Below are 21,250 nucleotides of genomic sequence, written 5' to 3'. Positions count from 1 at the left end.
CCAATACCAATTAATGTTCATTGTATGAATCTTAAAAATGTCCTTCATGAAAAAACAATTAGATTTTGTATCTAATTGTAACAAAAATCATGAGGTCCAAAAAGAGAAGCCATGGTGAAACCTTTGTGATGTGGAAGTTCACTTATTTTTGTCAAATCTTGTTGAGTGAGTGACCAATCAAATATTTGAAGGTTTTGTTTCATTCTCTCCTTATTAAAACTCTTTGCAACAAGACTTACCCTCTGCTCATAAACCTCCCTAATGCTACTTACATTGTTACACACAGAGAGACGAATTTAAAATTTAAATATTTTTCTGTTTTTTTAATCACTAAGACGATTGTTTTTAAATTCACACATTTAGATGCACCAATATAGTGGAAGAATTTTTATGATATATGTCACGTTGTACAAAAGATAAATATAGATATTGCCTAAAATTAGTGGAAAAAATATTTTTTCAAAAATAAGAGAGAAGAGCTACTAAGTACCATAGGTTAAATTCATATTGCTTTATCATTCCCAAAAAGCACGAAAAGTTGGTTGTAAGATGGAATATTACTAGAACATTAAAATCTCGATTAACATATAAGTTCTAACTAATGCATATTAGACAGTTAGACTAGACTCATTTAACTTAAATGAAATGGGACAAAAAAATTTATAGTGTTTTAGGATATTTTTGTTCCTGTACTTGGTTTACTTGAGCATACTGTCTAGACTAGTGGCTTGCCAGGTACTCTAGATGCTTCTCAAACCAGGACATAAAGACAGACTCCTGATCTATAAGACTCCTTAAAATTTCAATCATTTTATTTTTGACCTTCTCGTATTCGTAATATTAATTTTTGACTTGAATTATGTTTAGGGGTGTTAAAAAGGTAATTTGAGAAAGTTTCAGAACTTTTGGGGAAGGGTTCGAGCCTATTTTAAAACTCTGAGGCAGTAAGCCTCCACGATATCAACATGTCATGGAGGTTAGCCTCTGCGATATTGGCATGACACGAAGGATAACCTCTGCGATAACGCCGTTCCATAGTGATGTTTGAATTTTTCCCAATTTTTTTTTTTCACTTGGGGTGAAGGGGTTTTGGTCTTTTTACCCCTTTTATGATCTTTAAATATAAAGTAAGCCTCTTTTCTTCCGTCTTAAAAGATCAAATCACTCTCTTTCACTCTTAAACTCAAAACCCAAGAATATTCAAGGGTTTCACAAAGAATTCATCATCTTGGCTTTAAACATCAAATTGTTTTCAATTCTTTGTATGTTTTAGGCATGTCTCTTTTTCATAAACTTGAATTTTACATTGTGACATTAATTTCATGAATTTTCATGTAAGTTAAATTATGGGTCTCGAAATTGTGTTGAGGGGTTTTGGTTGTTATTGGTTGCATCACTTGTCCCATGTTTTAAATTGATTGTTCATGATTTAAATTGATATTTTTGGTACTGAATTGATACATTTTTTAATTGGTTGGAATAGGGGGGGGCATGGGTTTCCCCAAATTGGATGAATTTTGTTTTGGTAATCGCATTAACCTTAACCCACATAGTAAACATGATTTTAAATATGAAAATTGCATGGTTTAACTTGAATTTGAACCCATTGCATTGCATTGCATTAAAGGATAAATGGTTATAAAAATGATTTTGGATGGCCATGGTGGCTTTGGATTGAATTTCAAATAGAACCTAGGAGTCAATTTGGTTGTGTGAATTGGTTTGACATAATTAAATACGCTTGCAAGCATAATGGTATGACGATACCAAGTGGTAAATGTTTTAATGAATAACTACTAAGTTATTGGATTGATTTATGTGCAAATTATTTTGATTTGAGATTAAGAGGGGTTATGTAGCTTACCGTAAAGGTGGAGGTCCCGGGGAAACCAATAATGGAAATCACGTTTGCCGGTGTAGGGGTCTTTATGACCGTGTGCATAGTTTACATATTATACATATATTTTGGGATGGTTGGAGCCTTGGCGTCTCTAGCCCTCCCTCGGTTCCTCGGTTCGTGCAGCTAACACGTGCTGGGGCTCTTTCAACAGAGTATCCTTAGGACGGTAAGAGCTATACGATCTAGTTTAATGATTTAAATCTCATTCTTATAAACCTCATTCCCTATCCTAGTATCCTATAGATGTATATATAAATATGTGTATTTGGTTTGGACTGATTTTGGATATGACATTATTTTAACCATTTCCCTGAGTTACATGCCAGTGTTTATCCCACTAACCATCTTAGGATGCTGCATTATTTAATGATGTACGGTCTGAAGATATTTCTGTTACTCTTATGCAATGTTAGGTGGTTGAGCATGTCTATTGAGTTATTGTGAAGTGGTGAGCTCCCATCATTCAAAAGGCCTTATCATTTTAGTATTCTTTCATTATTATTGAAGTACTTTTGTATTCTTTTTGCTCGTAGTCGGGGGAATGTTTTGACTTAGTTGTTATTCTAATTTTAGAGGCTTTTGTGGACAAGTGTGGGTTGTATTGTTGGTTTGGCTCTTAGAGCTTTCTTTTAACTTATGTATCTTTTACTACTATCTTAATTGGCTTTCGCATTATGGTTATTATTATTATTACTATTGTGCTCTTAAGATTAAGCTAAAGGGGTGGTCTTCGGTCCATGGTGGGCTTGAGATACGCATCACGGCCAGGCCCGGGGTCGGGTCGTGCCATGATCATCATACTATTCTTAATTTTCAAGGCCAGTGGGCTAATTAGCTGTCACAATAACTTTTTGATTTGGTGGTATGCCCTTTCTAGGTGTTTTTATGATAGTTGGAGCTAGATTGATTATGTTTGATGAGGAGCAAAAGAGGAATGAATGTTTCAGGAAGATGGGTCCACATTAGTCCCATGGATTTGACTATATAGTTTTTCAGACGTGTGGCCAAGCCAAATAGTAATGGTGGTCTTATATTGATTCTAGACTAACATGATCTCTTTCTATGATTGGGAGTAATTTGCACATGCTTTCTTAGAGTGGTTCATTTCCCATACCTTACTGAAGGAGAGAAGGAGACAGTTTGAACACCTAACTCAGATTATAATTCAGTGGTGAGTATTATACTAGGTTCAATATATTATCTTGACACACTTTAGAGATCTTTCCAGATGCGGTCTAAAGGATTAGCTGGTATGTGAGATGTTTGAATTATCAAATTTGTGTGACATTTTTTCGTGCAACATGATCTCAAGTTTTTTCTAAGAGACTGAGGAGGCCAAGGAGTTTAAGGTTATGCATCATGAGGAGTTTAGGGATTCTAAGGATAAGAGGTCCCATGCTTCTAACTATTTTGGTAGTATCTCATCTACAGGTAAGGGTTATAGGGGAATCTCTCATTCCCAGTCTAGTAGAACAATTCATATTACTATTCATGTGTTTAAGCTGCATAATATGGATAGGACTCCTACAATTCAGGTTAAATTTCTCAAGGTTATTCTTAAAGGCCTTCTGGTCATGATTGATTTTCTTGTTATTTTGGTCCTTCAGAGCAAATGATGATTCCCAAATCTTACTTTACTTATTTGGATCCCCGACCCTTGAGGAGTGATTGCTCATAGTTTAGATAAAAGAACCCACGACAGAGTTCTGAGTCCCAAGTTAGAGCATCTATACCATCAGTTAGAAGTCATGATAGTTCCCATTCAGGTAGAGGTGCACCATTGGTGAGGCAGTGATGTACATCAAAGTGACACTACTCCAAGAAGGCTTATTATAAGGGGTCAAGGTAAGGACCTTCAAGCATTGCAAGCTTTATGGATGAATCTGAAATCTTTGGTCGGTTCCAACATGGAAGACTTAAAGATATTTAATCTATTAAGTCTCTTCCATTTAAGTTAGCTTGTAACTTAAATGAAGGGAAATTTAGTCTCTCTTTACTTTACTAACCTTTAGTCAAATAGTTAGCTGTTATGGTTGGACCATTAGTTTTTAAAGATGGAAGACTTGTGCCTCCTTTGAGAGCTTGTGAACCCTTTGTTGATTTTCAACACTTGTCCTAGAATTTGCAAGTAAGGTTACTACCTTCTTGAGGATTCTAATAGATTAGGTGCTAATAGTTCCCAATTTAGTGGTGTTTCGGTTAGTCTTATCATTACATCTTTTAATTATTTGAATCTAATTGTGTCTGTCTTTCCTTATTTTTATCTTTAATTCCTATCTTATTTCTATTTTCTTGTTTCACATCAGGTTAGATGGTGTTAGCAGAGTTGCTTGATCAGAGGGTGATCGTTCTCATTACTATGCCTTTCCAGGTAGACTAGAGGCAGAGGCCTCTAATGCAATATTCACAAGTATTTCCTAGTATGCCATCGACCTACTTTAGTCTTAGTTGATCATAGGTCTACTTTCTGCTGCATGTCTGTATATTTTGCATGGGATCTTTATACCTGAAATGGTTGATTTCATTTTTAAAGGCACAAAAGTTCATTGGGAAGGGTTGTCTCTCTTATTTGGCATATGTTTGTAATACCGGAGCTGACATGTAGCACTCCTAAAGTTCATGCATGTCCTCATATGGTTGCTATGTATTTTAGGGTCATGAGAAGTCCCTAACGTATAGTTAAATTTAACCTTTTGCTAATTTCCAGTGTAAGATTCTTTTTGAGTCAACTTCAAACAATCATTACCTATTCAATATAAAGAATTTTATAGCAAAAGACTCTCCAAGTGAATGATCTTTGAGTCTTTTTTACAAAACATCTAATTTTACCTTAATCAGATATCAAAATAGAAAGTTATGCTTATTTTACCCGAGGGTGTCTATATGCCAAAGATTGATGACCTGAGTTGATGTGCCGTCAACTGGTTGACGACCTATCAACTAAAGCTGTCAACCTTAGGCAATTGTAACGACCTAAAAATTTGATGAAATATGTCAAATTTATGATTTTGTGTGATTTGACAATTTTATCCTTCCTCGTAGTTGCATTATGATATTTCTGGGGTGTTGGAGTGATTGTCATGATTTTTGATGCATTTTGGTATCATTTATGTGATATGTAGTTTTTGATGGCTCCGAGAGCCTTATGTTGGACTTATGTAGATATCTTTTGATCCGTGCGACGGATAGCCCAACGAATTACGCCAATCGATCCAGAATATCAATTTTAGGCTAGGTAGACGTTTGTTTTGGGTCCCGATGCATCCGAGCTCATTTCGATCTATTGATCGAAAAGTTAAAAAATTGAAAAAATAGGTGTGGGACCCATATTTGGTTGAAACGACCTCAAATGGAAAATCTGACTTCGCCAGAAGATTCAAAATGTCAATTTTATGGTGTTAGCCTAGTTGGTATGATTTTACTGCTTTTAAATCTCATTTTGATCCTTGATTTAGAAAATTATGATTTCGGGTTTCGAGGGTCAACTTTGTGAAAATAATATTTTTTTTTAAAGATCTAACTTCGCCAATGGGTCCAGAACATCGAATTTAGTATGGGTGCATAGTTCATTTGCATAAATCGGACTCCAAACAAATATCGGGCACCCCGTCGAAGTCTAGGTTGGACTTTAAAAAGAAAAAAAAACTGTTGCTATAACAGCTTTTTAGCTATACATATTGCAAATTTTCTTCTCTTTTTGGCCCATTTTGCTCATTTTTTATCTTGTCTCTTGTGAGTTAAATCCTAAAATAGTATGAGAGCTTAAAAGTGAAGTTTGTGGGAGCTTGGGAAGCTATATTAATACCTATTTCGTAAATTTATTACAGATTTAAGGTGAGAATTCACTATTTTCTTAGTAATTTCTTGATAAATTTTTAAAATTTTTTAAAATCTTAGGGCTTGATTTTAAACTTTAATTTCACTCATTTTCACTTGAATAATATTTTTATCTTATAATTACTTGTTTTTCATCAATTTAAGCATCAAAACAACTTCACTTCTTGATTTTAACCCGGGTTTCAAAGATTTTACCCAGTAAAGTTCAAAAATAATTTTTCTTTGATTTGAACCTCATTTTTGACTCAATTTAACTTGGGTTTTCAGCTGTAGGTTCCTAAAAATATGGGGAACATATTTTTGAAGTAAAGTTCTGATTTTTTTCTTTTTTTTCGAAAATCTATTTCGAGGGTTCGTTTTGACCCCGAATCTAGAGTAGTTAAAATTGGGGTCGTTGATTTTGTTTTGATGCGTAGATTTCATATTTAATGTTTTTAGTAGATTTTGATTTTTTTGTGAAAAGTAAGATCGTGGGTTCGAAGTGTAGCAAACCGATTTTGGCCTTTAAGGTAGGTTATGTCTTAACTCTTTCAGACTGGACTGGGTAATAAATGATGATACAAAATTCATGTTAAGAGTGGAAACTAATCATGAAAAAAGGCTATTTATGTGTTGTGCCTGTGGTGGGGCCTATATGTGATGTAATTGTTGAAATTGAGTTATTTTGTGACATGTGTGACTATGTGGGATCCTAGGTGATATTAATAGACTTGAATACATGTGAATAATTGTATTGCGTTGTTAAGATGATTAATATGGTACCATTGGTGTATTGTGATTATATTTATACTTTATTGGCATATGAGACATGTGGAAATTCATGGGTAAAACTAAATAATGAGTGGATATTGGCTCAATGGTTGTAGAAATATATCATTATGATTGGTTGTGAAAATACTCATTGTGATTGGTTGTGAGCATTACATCATCATGTCATACTTATTCATGAAATATTGATACTGCTATGGTAACATCTGAGAAACACTAGCAACGCCTTTTTTAAAACTCTCCCTAAGGAATATGCCGGGAGGAGATATAGTAACACCTTATAAAAAACTTTTTGAAGGATATGCCAAAAGGAGATATGAGATATGTGGATTGTATAAGGTTGATGAACCCCCATGGTTCCTGTGTTGGGAGGCTTGCCTCCGTAGGTGTATAGGGGATTGTACGATGATCTCGGAGGTTGTGCGATGACCTCATGCATCATCATCATCATCATCATCATATACATTGCATTTAATTTATTGCGTTATGTTGTGTTGTATTTCCATATTGACTTGTCATTTATGTATTTATCCTATCTTCTTTTACTTGTATTTGATGATTTTGTATATGCATGTTCCCTCTTGTTTTCTTATATGTAATATAATACGTACTTTTGTTCTATCTTGGTGTGATGTTCCAATTTATGTGAGATATATTAGAACTGTTAGTGCAAATGGTGTGGGATACCTTTGTGGGACATTTTTTGATTACAAGTGACGTGCCCTTAGTATATATTTTGTATTCTTTATTTACTACTTTTCTTGGGCGGCCTATGATACCTACTGAGTACAAGGGGACCGTACTCATGCCTACTGAGCCCTTTCGGTGCAGGTCCTAGATTGAGTACACCTCAGCTTGCTTGAATCGGGCGATTATTGGAGCTTTCAAGGTAGCCGTTGGACATTTATGCATCTAAAGTTCACCTCTATGTTTCTATAGTAGTTATGTTTTTATTAATATTCAGAGACAAATATTATTCCTTTGTGGTTATTTTTCCATTGTATTTGACTCTTGGATTGTATTAGTAGTTCTTACACTACTGACATCTGGTTTTGGGTATGATTTGTATTTTGGATAACTTATTTCCATATTGTTATAATTACTTATATGGTTTGGCTTCATTCCAGAAGACTTACCTTGGGATATTTTTGTCTTTTGCTCTTTTCATATCAGTTTGGGTGATACGCTTACTTGTTAAGGTGCGCTGCGACAAGTGCCATCATGACCTTCAATTTTTGGGTCGTGACAAATTGGTATCAGAGTAGCCAGGTTTCATTGGTCTTAACGGTGTAAGAACGGGATGTTTAATAGAGTCTCGTGGATCGGTAAGTAGATGTCTGTATCTATCTTCGAGAGGCTATAGGACATCTTTAGGAAACTTCCCTCATTTTATTCTTTATCGTGCAAAGAATTTTCATACCTTGTGTTCTGAGTTGTGTTTCACTCTTTCTGCTCAAATGGTGTGGCTTATACTACTATCAGTTGAGAGATACTGCAAAAGATTAGTATAGATTATTTGTCAGTTGTAGGTCTGTTGATGCTCTTGAGTTCTTATAGAATCAGTTTACTGATGCCTTTCTTGAGAGATTCATGCCTTATAGTTTGAGGGATCGTATGCAGACGAGTCAGATCATTTGGAGAAAGGCTCCATGCCAATTGCTGAGTATGAGGCATATTTCCTTACCCTGTTCAGATATTCCTATGATAGTATTTCTATCGAGTCTGAGAAGATTTAAAAGATTGTAAATGGTTTGGATGTCTCCCTTCAATTGGCTATGTCTCAGATAATTGTGCTTAGGGATTTTTTTTAGAGTATTGTGGATCATGCCAAGATGACAAAGATGTTCTTTAAGTATCTTAGGGTGGCGCCAAGAATGTGTATCCTTTTTGTAAGTTCAGTGATCAGTCTTCCCATGGTAGAGATTGTAGTAGTTCTCATGGATAGTGTAGGGAAGTGTAGGTAGCCTTATAGAGTTCAGGTGTTAGACCTTATAGTTCAGCAGTTCAGGGTGGTCGTTCGGGCCTAGTTGTGCCTTCTCTTGTTGAGATTGGTCATAGAGGTTGCTATGTGCCTAATGAAATTAGTCATGTGGCCAAGAATTATCCTCGTAGTATGTTTAGAGCTACTCCTATTTCATCTGTAAGGGGTAGGGATGCTACCAGAGGTACTAGGGCAGAGGTAGTGGAGCTCCTGAGGGTGGCCGTGGGTCCACTTAAGCAGTTGGTAGTCGTGGTTAATGTTATGCTATACTAGCCAGACCTGAGGTAGAGGCTTCTGATGTGTGATTATAGGTATCATCCCCGCTTGTTTTAGACCTTTTATCTGTATTATTTGATCCCAGATAGACTTTCTCCTATGTGTCAGTATATTTTTCTTTGTATTTTGATTTTGTTAGTGAGGCTCTTGCCATGCCTATTCGTGTATCTACCCCAGTAGTTGATTCTTTAGTGGTGGATTTAGCATACTTATCTTGTGTTGTAACTTTTGCCCAGTGTGAGTTCTTGGTAGACTTGCTCATGTTAGATATGGTCGATTTTGATGTTATTTTAGGCATGGGTTGGTTGGATCCTTATCATGCTATCTTAGATTATTTTGCTAAGATTGTGAGTTTAACTTTGCTGGTTGTGGCAAGGATAGCTTGAAAGGGTGTACTTCATTCGGGTTCTAAGAGGGTCATATCTTATGTTTAGGATCGTAATTTGATTGAAAGAGGATGTTTATCTTATTTGTCCTATATTTATGACACCTGTGTGGTTTTGCCCCCTTCCTTGGATTCTATCCGTGTTGTCCATGAGTTATGGATATATTCTCTATGGACTTACTTTGTATACCTTCGGATTGAGATATTGATTTCAGCATTGATGTTGAGCTAGGCACCAAGACCATTTCTATTCCTCCTTATAGGATGGACCCAATAGATTTGAAGGAACTGAAGGAACAATTGCAGGAGTTATTGGATAAAGGATTTATCTGACCTAGTGTTTCACCTTGGGGTGCACCTATCTTGTTTGTGAAGAAAAAGGATGGGTCATGTATTGATTATCAACAATTGAATAAGGTGACTATTAAGAATAAGTGTCCTCTTCTTCGCATTGATGATTTGTTTGATCAGCTTTGGATATTGTAGTATTTTTAAAGATTGATTTGATGTTTGGTTATCACCAATTGAGGATTAAAGCTTTAAATATTCTGAAGATAGCTTCTTGGACTTGATATGATCATTATGAGTTCTTGGTCATATCTTTTGGGTTGACCAATACCCCTGCCGCATTTATGGATTTGATGAACCAAGTGTTTCGACCATATCTCAACTCTTTTGTTTTGTATTTATAGATGATATCTTAGGTTATGAGGAGAATTTGTGAATTTTGCTTCAGAGATTAAGGGGTGAGAAGTTGTATGCAAAGTTCTCAACGTATGAGTTTTGGTCAGAGTCTATTTCTATCTTGGATCATGAAATAACTAAGGAACATGATTGGCTAGACCTACTTCGCCGACTGAGATTCAAAGTTTTATTAGCTTAGCGGGCTATTATCAGTATTTTTTTATGGTTTCTCTTCTATTATAGCTTTATTTACCAAGTTGACCCAGAAAAAGATTTTTTTTTAGTGGTCCGATGCTTGTGAGGTGAGCTTTCAAAAGCTCAAGGACTTGTTGACTTCAGTTCCTATATTGTCTTTGCCCAAGAAGGGCGTGGGCTTTACTATATTTTGTGATGCTTTTGGTGTTGGATTAGGTGTTGTGTTGATGCAAGAGGACAAGGTGATTGTATATGCATCTCGTCAGTTAAAGCCTGATAAGATAAATCATCCTACACATGATTTGGAGTTATGCACAGTTGTGTTTACCTTAAAGTTGTGGAGACCGCTGTGAGATATTCTCGGATCATCATAGCTTTTAGTACTTCTTCAGCTAGCGAGATCTTAATATGAGGCAATGTTTTTGGCTTAAGTTGCTTAAGGATTATGACTTGATTATTCTCTATCATACGGGCAAGGCTAATGTGGTTGCGGATGCCTTGAGACAAAAGGCGACTAACATGGGTAACTTGGTATATCTTCTGACCCAAGAGAGGCCCTTGGCCTTAGAGCTTCAGTCTTTAGCTCAACAGATAGTTAGAATTGATATTTTGACACCTGGGCGAATTTTATCATTTGTAGAGGCTAAATCTTCTTTGATAGAGCAGATTTGAGCTCATCAGTTTAATGATATTGGATGGAGGTTGATTCGAGATAAAGTGTTGAATGGAGAGTGTAAGGAAGCCTCACTTGATTCAGATAGAGTATTGAGGATTGAGGGCTGAGTTAGTATGCCGAGAGTGAGTGACTGGATTAGGTTGATCTTGGAGAAGGCCCATTGTTCTAGATATTCTATCATCTAGGTGTGGCTAAGATGTATCTTGATTTGAGGCAACACTAATAGTAGGGTGGTATGAAGCGAGATATGAAATACTTTATGGCTTATTTACTATGTTGTCAGTAGGTGGAGGCTGAGCATATGAGACCGGTGGATTACTTCAGAGGTTACCCATTCCTGAGTGGAAGTGGGAATGGATCACCAAGGACTTTATGACTGGTTCATCTCGTACATCTCATGGCCCTGACAGTGCTTGGGTCATTGTAGATCGATTGACCAAGTCAACTTATTTTATTTTAGTTCGGGTCTCATTCAGTACTGAGAGGTTAGCCCCTACCTTCATTTGTGAGATTATGCATCTGCATTGTGCATTGATATCTATTATTTCAGATTGAGGTTCAGTATTTACATCTCACTTTTGAAAGACTTTTTAGGATGAGTTGGGTACTTGGGGATCTTAGCATAGTGTTTCACCCCAGACTGATGGCCAGTCAGAGCAGACTATCCATGTTTTGAAGGATGCTCCGCACATGCATAATGGATTTTGGTGGCCAGTAGGAGAAACATTTGGCTTTAGCAGAGTTTGCATATAATAATAGCTATAATTTTAGTATTGATATAGATCCTTTTGATAGGTCGTACAATAGGCATTGTCTCTTCCCAGTGGATTGGTTTAATGTTTCAGAGATGAGACCTCGAGGTGTGGACTTGCTCTGTGAGTCTTTGGATAGAGTCCGGGTCATTCAGGATAGACTTAGAGCAGCTCAGAGTAGGCAAAAGTGCTATACTGACTGTAGACTTTATGCCTTGAGATTTGGCATTGAAGATCGTGTCTTCCTTCGACTTTCACCCATGAAGGGTGTGATAAGGTTTGGGAAGAGGGGAAAGCTTAGCCCCAGGTATATTAGTCTATTTGAGAATCTTCGAACTGTTGGTGATGTGGCATATGAGTTGGCTTTGTCCCTTGATCTATCAATTGTTCATTTAGTTTTTCATGTTTCTATGCTTCGTCGCTATATTCCTGATGAGTCTCATATCATTCGTTGGGAGTAGGTTCAGTTAGATGAGTTGTTTTCCTTTGTTGAGGAGCCGGTTTCTATTTTGGTTAGGGATGTTAGGCGGTTACACTCTAGATTGATCCTTGTGGTTAAGGTCCAGTGACGACATTGACTTGTAGATAAAGCTTCTTGAGAGGTTGAGTTTGATATGCGTAGTTCTTATCCTCATCTCTTCGTTGATTTAGGTATTTCTTTGCCCTTAGTTCGAGGATGAACTAGATTTTTAGTGGTGGATTATGTAACGACCTAAAAATTTGATGAAATATGTGAAATTTGTGATTTTGTGTGATTTGACTTTGTTACCCCTCCTCGTAGTTGCATTATAGTATTTCTGGGGTGTGGGACTGATTGGCATAATTTTTGATGTATTTTGGTATCATTTATGAGATATTGTGGTTTTTAATCTCTTCGAGAGCCTTATTTTAGACTTATGTGGATATCTTTTGATCCATGCACGAATGGCCGAACGGACTGTGCCAACAACTCTTGAATATCGATTTTAGTCTAGGTAGACCTTTGATTTGGGTCCCGATGCACCTGAGCTCATTTCGACCTATTGATCGAAAAGTTGAAAAATTAGAAAAATGAGTGTGGGACCCACATTCGGTCGAAACAACCTCGTATGGAAAATTCGACTTTGCCAGCAGATTTGGAATTTTGATTTTTGGGTGTTAGAATGTTTGGTATGATTTTATGGCTTTTAAATCTCATTTCAATCCTCGAGTTGGAAAATTGTGAATTCGGATTTCGAGGGTCAACTTTATGAAAATGATGTTTTTTCAAAAATCTGACTTCGAAAATGCTTCCAAAACGTCGAATTTAGTATGATTGCATAGTTCATTTGCATATATCGGACACCGAATGAATCTCAAACACCCCGTCAAAATTCGGGTTGGACTTTAAAAAGAAAAATAAAACTGCTGCTATAGCAGCTTTTCAGCTATATATATTGCAGATTTTCTTCTCTTTTTGGCCCATTTTGCTCATTTTCATCTTGTCTTTGGAGAGTTAAACCCTAAAATAGAATGGGAGCTTAAAAGTGAAGCTTGTAGTAGCTTGGGAAGCTAGATTAACACCTATTTTGTAATTTTATTATGGATTTAAGGTAAGAATTCACCATTTTCTTAGTAATTTCTTGATGAAATTCTCAAAACCCTAAAAATCTTAGGGCTTGATTTTAAACTTCAATTTCACTTAAATAATGTTTTTATCTTACAATTACTAGTTTTTCATCAATTTAACTATCAAAACAACTTTGATTCTTGATTTTAACCTGGATTTCAAAGTTTTACCCGGTAAAGCTCAAAAATGATTTTCTTCGATTTGAACCTCATTTTTGACTCAATTAAACATGGGTTTTCAGCTGTAGGTTCCTAAAAGTATGGGGAACGTATTTTTGAAGTGAAGTTCTAATTTTTTCCTTCTTTTTTGAAAACTCATTTCGGGGGTCCGTTTTCACCCCGAACCAAAAGTAGTCAAAATGGGTGTCGTTTATTTTTTTATGCACATATTTCATATTTAATATTTTTAATAGAGTTTGATATTGTTAGTGAAAAGTAAGATCGTGGGTTCGAAGTGTAGTAAATCGGTTTCGGCCTTTGAGTAGTAAATGATGATACAAAATGTATGTTAAGGGTGAAAACTAATCATGAAAAATGGCTATTTATGTGTTGTGCTCGTGTAGGGGCCTATATGTGATGTAATTATTGAAATTGAGTTATTATGTGATATGTGTGACCGTGTGGGGCCCTATGTGATATTAATAGCCTTGAATACAAATGAATAATTATATTGTGTTGTTAAGATGCTTAATATGGTACCATTGGTGTATTGTGATTATATTCATACTTTATTGACATATAAGATATATGGAAATTCATGGATAAAACTGAAATAATGAGTGGATATTGGCTCCCATGGTTGCGGAAATATATCATTGTGATTGGTTATGAAAATACTCATTGTGATTGGCTATGAGCATTAATCCTCATGTCATACTCATTCATGAAATATTGGTACCACCGTGACAACATCTGAGAAACACTGACAACACCTTTTTTAAAACCCTCCCCGAGGGATGTGCCGGGAGGAGATATTGTGACACCTTATAAAACCCTTTTCGAGGGATATGCCGGAAAGTAGATATAAGATATGTGAATTGTATGTGGGTTAATGAACCCTCCATGGTTCTTGCGTTGGGAGGCTTGCCTCCGTATGTGTATACGGGGATTGTGCGACGATCCTTGAGGTTGTGCGATGACTTCGTGCATCATCATCATCATATACATTGTGCTTACTTTATTGTGTTATGTTGTGTTGTATTACCATATTGACTTGTCATCTATGTATTTATCCTATCTTCTTTAACTTGTATTTGATGATCTTGTATATTCATGTTCCCCCTTGTTCTTCTTATATGTATAATACGTACTTTTGTTCTATCTTGGTGTGATGTTGCAATATATGTGAGATTATAAGAACTGTTAATGCAAGAGGTGTGGGCTTCCATTCTGGGACATTTTCTGATTGCAGGTGACATACCTTTAGTGTATATTTTGTATGTTTTATTTACTACTTTGGTTGGTCGGCCTATGATACCTACTGAGTACAAATGGACCGTACTCATGTTTACTGTGCCCTTTCGGTGCAGGTCCTAGCTCGAGTGCACCTCAACTTGCTTGACTCGGGCGATTGTTGGAGCTTTTAAGGTAACGGTTGGACATTCATACATCTGAAGTTCACCTCTATCTTTCTAGTAGTCATGTCTTTATTAGTATTCGGAGATAGATATTATTCCTTTGTGGTTATTTTTTTATTGTATTTGTCTCTTGGATTGTATTAGCAGTTCTTACACTATTGACACCTGGTTTTGGGCATGATTGATATTTTGGATAAGTTTTTTCGCATTTTTATAATTACTTATATAGTTTGTCTTCGTTCTAGAAGCTTTACCTCGGGATATTTTTATCCTTTCCTCTTTTCATATGAGTTTGGGTGATAGACGTACTTGTCAAGGTGCGCCACGACAAGTGCCATCATGACCTTTTTTCTTAGGTCTTGACAGCAGTAAACCTTAAGACAAGTCAGAGATTGGCAACTTGAGTTGATGATTTGTCAACTAAAGTCATCAATCTTAACTAGTAAATATAAAAATAGCCATAGGTTGACTGCTTGAGTTAACGAGCAGTCAACAGGTTGTTGGGCTTTCAACCAAGTCATTATACAAGAAATTCCTGGAATTTTTTTAGTTCTCTTAGGCGTAGTTTGGTCCTTTCCTTCCTCAAACACCCCCACAACTTAAATCACCCAATAAACATTGTTTACTCAACATTAGTAAGTTTTCATCGCTCTTCTCCTCTCCACTCTCAAGAGAAACAAACTTAGAATTTTTTCCCCAAATTTAACCTCCAAGTCTCCAAATTCAAGTTTTTCTTCAAGATATCTATAAGTTCAGGTATGTGGGCATTTGAACAAGGGTTGCCTTTCACCCTTGTGCTAGAAACTTTAGTTTTATAATTGATATTATGGATTTGCTTAATAGGGTTCATAACCACTTTACATGATTTTTAAACTATGATGCTCTTGTATGAATTAAAGTACATTTAGCATAAAAATTTATGTTTTGCTTATGTTTTTACTTGTATGGTTGATCTCATAAGTAAATTTTAGTATTCTTTTCCTGAAATATCATAAGTTGGTAAATGTATATGATTTAAACATGATTGTTTCAATTTACAAGAAATTCAGACTTATGATTCTAGATTCATAATGAAATTCACATATGTACTTATGATTACAAAATAGAAACAGAAGCATATTGTTATTTTTTAGACTTATAAGCTCATGTGCTTATTTGATGATGAATTTCATATGTATTGATGAGCAATAGTATGATTTGGGAGCAGCACCTAACATCCAGGAGCAAGGGTTTAGTGTACCCTAGTTTCATAAACTACATGCACCATAAGTATTCATTATTTAGCTTGTCCAAAATAGATATGTACAATCATTATTTAGCTTGTTTAAATAGACATGAATAGGTGATCACCTTTTGAGACTTTATACCCTAACAAGGTATTTCAGGCCCTTTTGATGAGGGATTTTACATCGGACTCCATGTTACTCGCATGGTTTATATTGATCAAGAGAATCTCCCATGGAACGAATGATTTTAGAAACCAAGTGGAATTACTCACTAACTTTACTAGATTTTACTTTATTGCTTTTCCTTTATGAATTTTTTGCTCCAAGTTTTATTCATGAATATAGTGAGTCGGTATACACTTAGTATGCATTTAAGATTATGATCTATATCATTTTTTACTTACTGCATTCACCCCGATATGCTCAGTACATTCTAGAAGTATTGACCTTATATATCTCTGTGTTGCTACATTGTTTCATAATGTAGGTTCTGGTATTCATCCTTAGCAACATGACTAGCCACGATCACCAGTTCCTACCTCCCGCCAGTTAGTGAGTCCTTATGTTCCAAGGGACTAGATTATGGTTACTTTCAAGTGTTCAGTTATGGTTAAGTTCAACTTTATGTTTTTGTTTTGGGTTAGTTGGGGTTTGTCCCTATGTCTCTACAATATGTTTAGAGGCTTTTCAAGACTTATCAGTTATTTTTAGACATTCAAACCTTTTAGTTGATGTTTAGTTCACTTTGCTTTATTGAGACTGGTTATCTAAATGAATTCAGGTTAATAAATTATAGTTTCCGCTCATGTTTTAAGTAAAAATTAGTTTTAATTCAGTGCTATGTGCATACCATGGGTTAGCCTTAGGGATACTTGTAGTTGTAAGCATCGTGTCATGCCCAAGGGGAGTATCGGGGCATTACATGACATGCCTTATTTGGAGTCAATAATAGTGTAACAATCCTTCTTGTGATTTTTAGTTTTTTTTTTGTGTTTTGACCATTTTGCCTTTTCTAGTTGCTATATATCATTTATGAGTTGTAGGGATGGTTGATACTATTTCTAAAGTCTTCAGGAGTGGTTTGAGTGGGTTTGAGGTTTTGAGAAGCCTTACAAGTGAATAGTTTGTCTTTTACCAATATTTTGTGATACGAATGTCGTATAGTAATTTTGTTCGTTCCATTAGGTCGGAAATGTCAATTTTGGATTATTAGGTGGGATGATTAGAGTTTTGAGCCTTTATTTTTAGTTTTGACCTATTGAATGAGAAATTAGTTAAATTTAGCCTAAAGGAGTCCCCGTGTTTAATTTGTTGAAACCAATCTTTTTTGATAAATATAATGGTTTCATTGAATTTGGAATGTCTAAATTATCTTAGTAGCATCATTGGTTTATTTCTGTGGTGTACCAAATGAATTCTGAGGGTCCGTCTGGAGACATTTCTAGACTTGTGCCCTATTGTTTTTGCTGATATCTGGTGCCTCATGGATCCTTCTTCGCATTAGCAGGCCCTTGGTCACAATCAAGGAGAAAGAAAATATTACTCATAATGAAAGTGACAGCAGGACCAAGTTCACGAAGGAAAAGTTGGTCTAAGTCTAGGTCGTATTCATCGTGATCATGATGGTTTGACTGTGTTTGTAGACTTGGGTCAGGTTGATCTTTGCATTCGCGGCTTGGGTCTTGTGTTCATGAAAAACAAATTACACCTAGACAGAATTTAATTTTGCTTTCTCATCCAAAATCCTATTTTCACCATTTTTAGACTTTTTGTCACGACCAAATTTCTCAAGTCATGATGATACCTTCTATAACCTACCAGTAGGTAAGCCAACTCGTAGTCCATAACTACTAGTAATAGACTATCAAGAGAAATGAAGGAAGAATGTAGAATAAATATATTAAAAGACTAGTATATATAAGATAGTCCCAAAATCTGGTGGAATCAGTACAAGAGCTTCTAATGCAATAATAAGATTACAAAACAAAGTACTAAATGAATATACAGGTACAACCCATCTCTGAATCCAACATAGAGATTAGACTAGTACATAAGAGGCAGAATAGCAATACTCCGGAAAACAGGAACTCACCTTAAGTCTCTAAACCATAGTTGCTCTGCGCGACGCACAGAATAATGACGATAACTCGTACTATGATCTGCAGGTTGCAGAAGTATAGTATGAGTACCAAACATATGGTACTCACCAGAAAACTACCAACTGAGCTCCAAAGATAATGAAGATATAAATAACATATAATCCAATAAACTAACATATTAAAGCTAAGCGAGCAATAAGTATAACCTAACTTACTCTAGACATACTCAGGGACCTATGCACTATACCGTATATTGCTGGACAATATACCAATAAAGAGCAGAAAAAGAATATATAGTAGTATACAAGGCTAATAAATTGATATAAAATATGAATAAATAAAATAAAAGAGGGATATATAGTAATACCATAACTACATATACCTATATATATGCATTAATGAGGTTAAATCAATAGTACAACCTATAGTAGTCATACTACGCCTCCTAATCACAGTAGGAACTTGTAATACACCACATTTTGGACTAGAATGAAAATCCATCATTCCTATGCGTAGACATTTCAAAAGCCTCGAATCCTATGTAAATTTAGCGTGTTAATCAGTTATGTAGTATGGGAATCTATTTGATCATGAATTTAGATCATAGAGGTCCCCTAACTCAAGTACAAGTTGAAAGCTTTTCTATTATTCAAGTTTTAGTGAGCGTCAAAACTTGGGTAAATTTCAATCAACCATAACTCATTGTATATGATTAAATGGATGGGTTACTATATACAAAATGAAATATATTTGAATTATCTTTCTAACAATACAAATTTTACCTAAATCCAATATCGGATCAAGGAGTTATGCTCATTTTACTCTGGCATGTCAGGCTGGGAAATTGAGTGATGCCATTTGTGACAAGCCGTCATGCCCTGATAGCCTATCACTAATGCCATCAGCCCTGGGTAGATTTTCACCCCTAGTGATGATATTTTGTGACAAGCCGTCATGCCCGTGATGGCCTATCACCAATGTCGTCAACCTTAACCAGAAAACCAAGATTTCACCTTTTTGTGACGACCTATCACCAGTATGACAACTTGTCACGAATGTCGTCAGCTATTTTTTTTCCAGCAATTGAGGGACGTTTTAGTAAGGGTATTTTTGTATTTTTCCTTCACTTCCCATGACTTATAAACCTTAAGGAGCGTATTATCTTCCATTCTCCTTAGTTAAACATCTCAAAAAGCTCTCTCATACACTCTCAACCATAAGATTAGGGTTTTCTCTCAAGATCATCTCCTCAAGAACAAGTCTAAGGATTTCTTTAAGAACCTTTAGAAACATTAGATCTCTTTGAAGATTCAATCACTATGGTATGTATAGTGTTCATACACGGATCCCTTTCATCCGTGAAGCTCAAGAACCATGTTTTAAATAATAAATTATGATCTTTATGTTGTTGTGTGATTATGTTCATGTTGATGACTGTTAATTGTGTTTCAATATGGTATCTAAATGTGTTTCTAAGAAGTGTATGGGCATGTTAGTTGGAAACCCATGAATTTGGGTGGTTCAACATTTCTAAATTTGTTAAGTACACCTATGCTCAATATTGTGCATGTAAGGTGTTTGATAAAATGCCTAGAATGATAAAAATCATGTATTATAACTTAGGGGTGAACTGTATGATAAATTCATGCTAGTTTATTATGTTCAAATAGCTCACTTGTCATTGTTATGCAATATATGTGTTAATGGAACGTACATGAAGATTGGGGAATGGATTCATAGTGTGTCCATATGCCTTCCATGCTATGAAAAAGATCATGATTTTGAAGTATCACATGAGTTATCCCCAAATTATTATGATATGAACTAGATGTTCCATGTTAGCCATTCCCTTATGCTTAAATGGTTTTCATGCCATTGTTATGAATAGTATATGTTGTCGGAATACCCATGATATTAGAATATGAGATTTATGACTTAACTATAAGAATTCCTATTAATGTTAGATATTATGATGTCCATGTACTTCATGAAATCCCTCACTCATATATTATGGATTGTTAGTGATGGACATGTACTCAAAAAAGTCAAGTTGTGTCAGTTTCCTTCCATCGAGTCCTGGGGGTACTTATCCCCGAAAAATGTAGCTGTGTGCCTAGAGCCATGTCAAGTTATCACGATACTCTCAGTCAATCCATGATCTATAGAATTCAGTCAATCATGTGACTCAGGAAAACGCGGTAATCTCAGTAGTTCAGTAATCTCAGTAATCTCTGTGCTCAGTAACCTCAGCAACCTCAGTATTCACAGTTAATCTCAGTAACTTCAGTACTCTTAACCAGTCCTCAAAACTAAATACATTCTGTCAGTCATTGAAATCCAGTAAACTTAGTTTAGCTCCTCTAAACAATACCACTAGTATCAGTCCAGTTAATTAGTATCAGTTCAGCTAATTAGTTCAATTCAGTTATTCAGTTCAGCTTAATTATTTAGTTCAGTGTCCTTCAGATGGGAGTGGAAGTTAGCACTGAGTGAACCCAAGGATGGGAACTCACCTACCAGTTCAGGGTGTGATTCTTAGCAGTCATCCTTATGTTCCAAAACTACGTAGCCAGTGTAGGTTGAGACATCTTAACCTGTCATATTAGGGTTGATGAGGTGACTTAACCTGTCAGTTTAGGGTTTCCACCATTCTCATTTGAGTACCTTCCAGTTAAGGGTCACTCACAGCTGTCCTTTTATGGTTCGACTTTATTCTAAAAGCCTTTCGTTGGGGGGGTAATTCTATCTTTTTCCCCTTCATGTATCAATTTTGATGATAATCTTACTTGTCAAGGTACGTCACGACATGTGCCATCATGACCTATCAATTTTGGCTCATGACATCATAATAAACAACAAACCCATCAGTACCCTTAGGCAAGGTCAATACTAGCGCAGAAGCCAACTTCTCAAAACTACCCTCACAAGCATTGGACCACAAGAACTTTATGTTTTTCTATGTCAACTTTGACAACAGAGCAGAAATAGAAGAGACACTTTCCACAAACCTCCTATAATACCTAGCCAAGCCTAAGAAGCTCCTATGTCAGTTGGAGTCATGGATCTAGGCCACCTCTTGACCGCTTTAACTTTCAGTGGATCCACCTTGATCCCCTCACTAAAAACAACATGCCCAAAGAAAGTCACAACATTCACCTAGAACTCACACATAAAAAATTCAGTGTACAACTTCTGATCCATAAGAGTCTGCAACACAATTTGAAGGTAATTGACATAGTCCTCCTCACTCTTAAAATACACCAAAATATCATCAATAAAGACAATAATAAACAAGTCCAAAAATTGT

Source organism: Capsicum annuum, unplaced genomic scaffold (assembly GCF_002878395.1).
Source record: "Capsicum annuum cultivar UCD-10X-F1 unplaced genomic scaffold, UCD10Xv1.1 ctg2969, whole genome shotgun sequence".
NCBI classification, from domain to species: domain Eukaryota; kingdom Viridiplantae; phylum Streptophyta; class Magnoliopsida; order Solanales; family Solanaceae; genus Capsicum; species Capsicum annuum.
Note: the sequence above shows the minus strand (reverse complement) of the source record.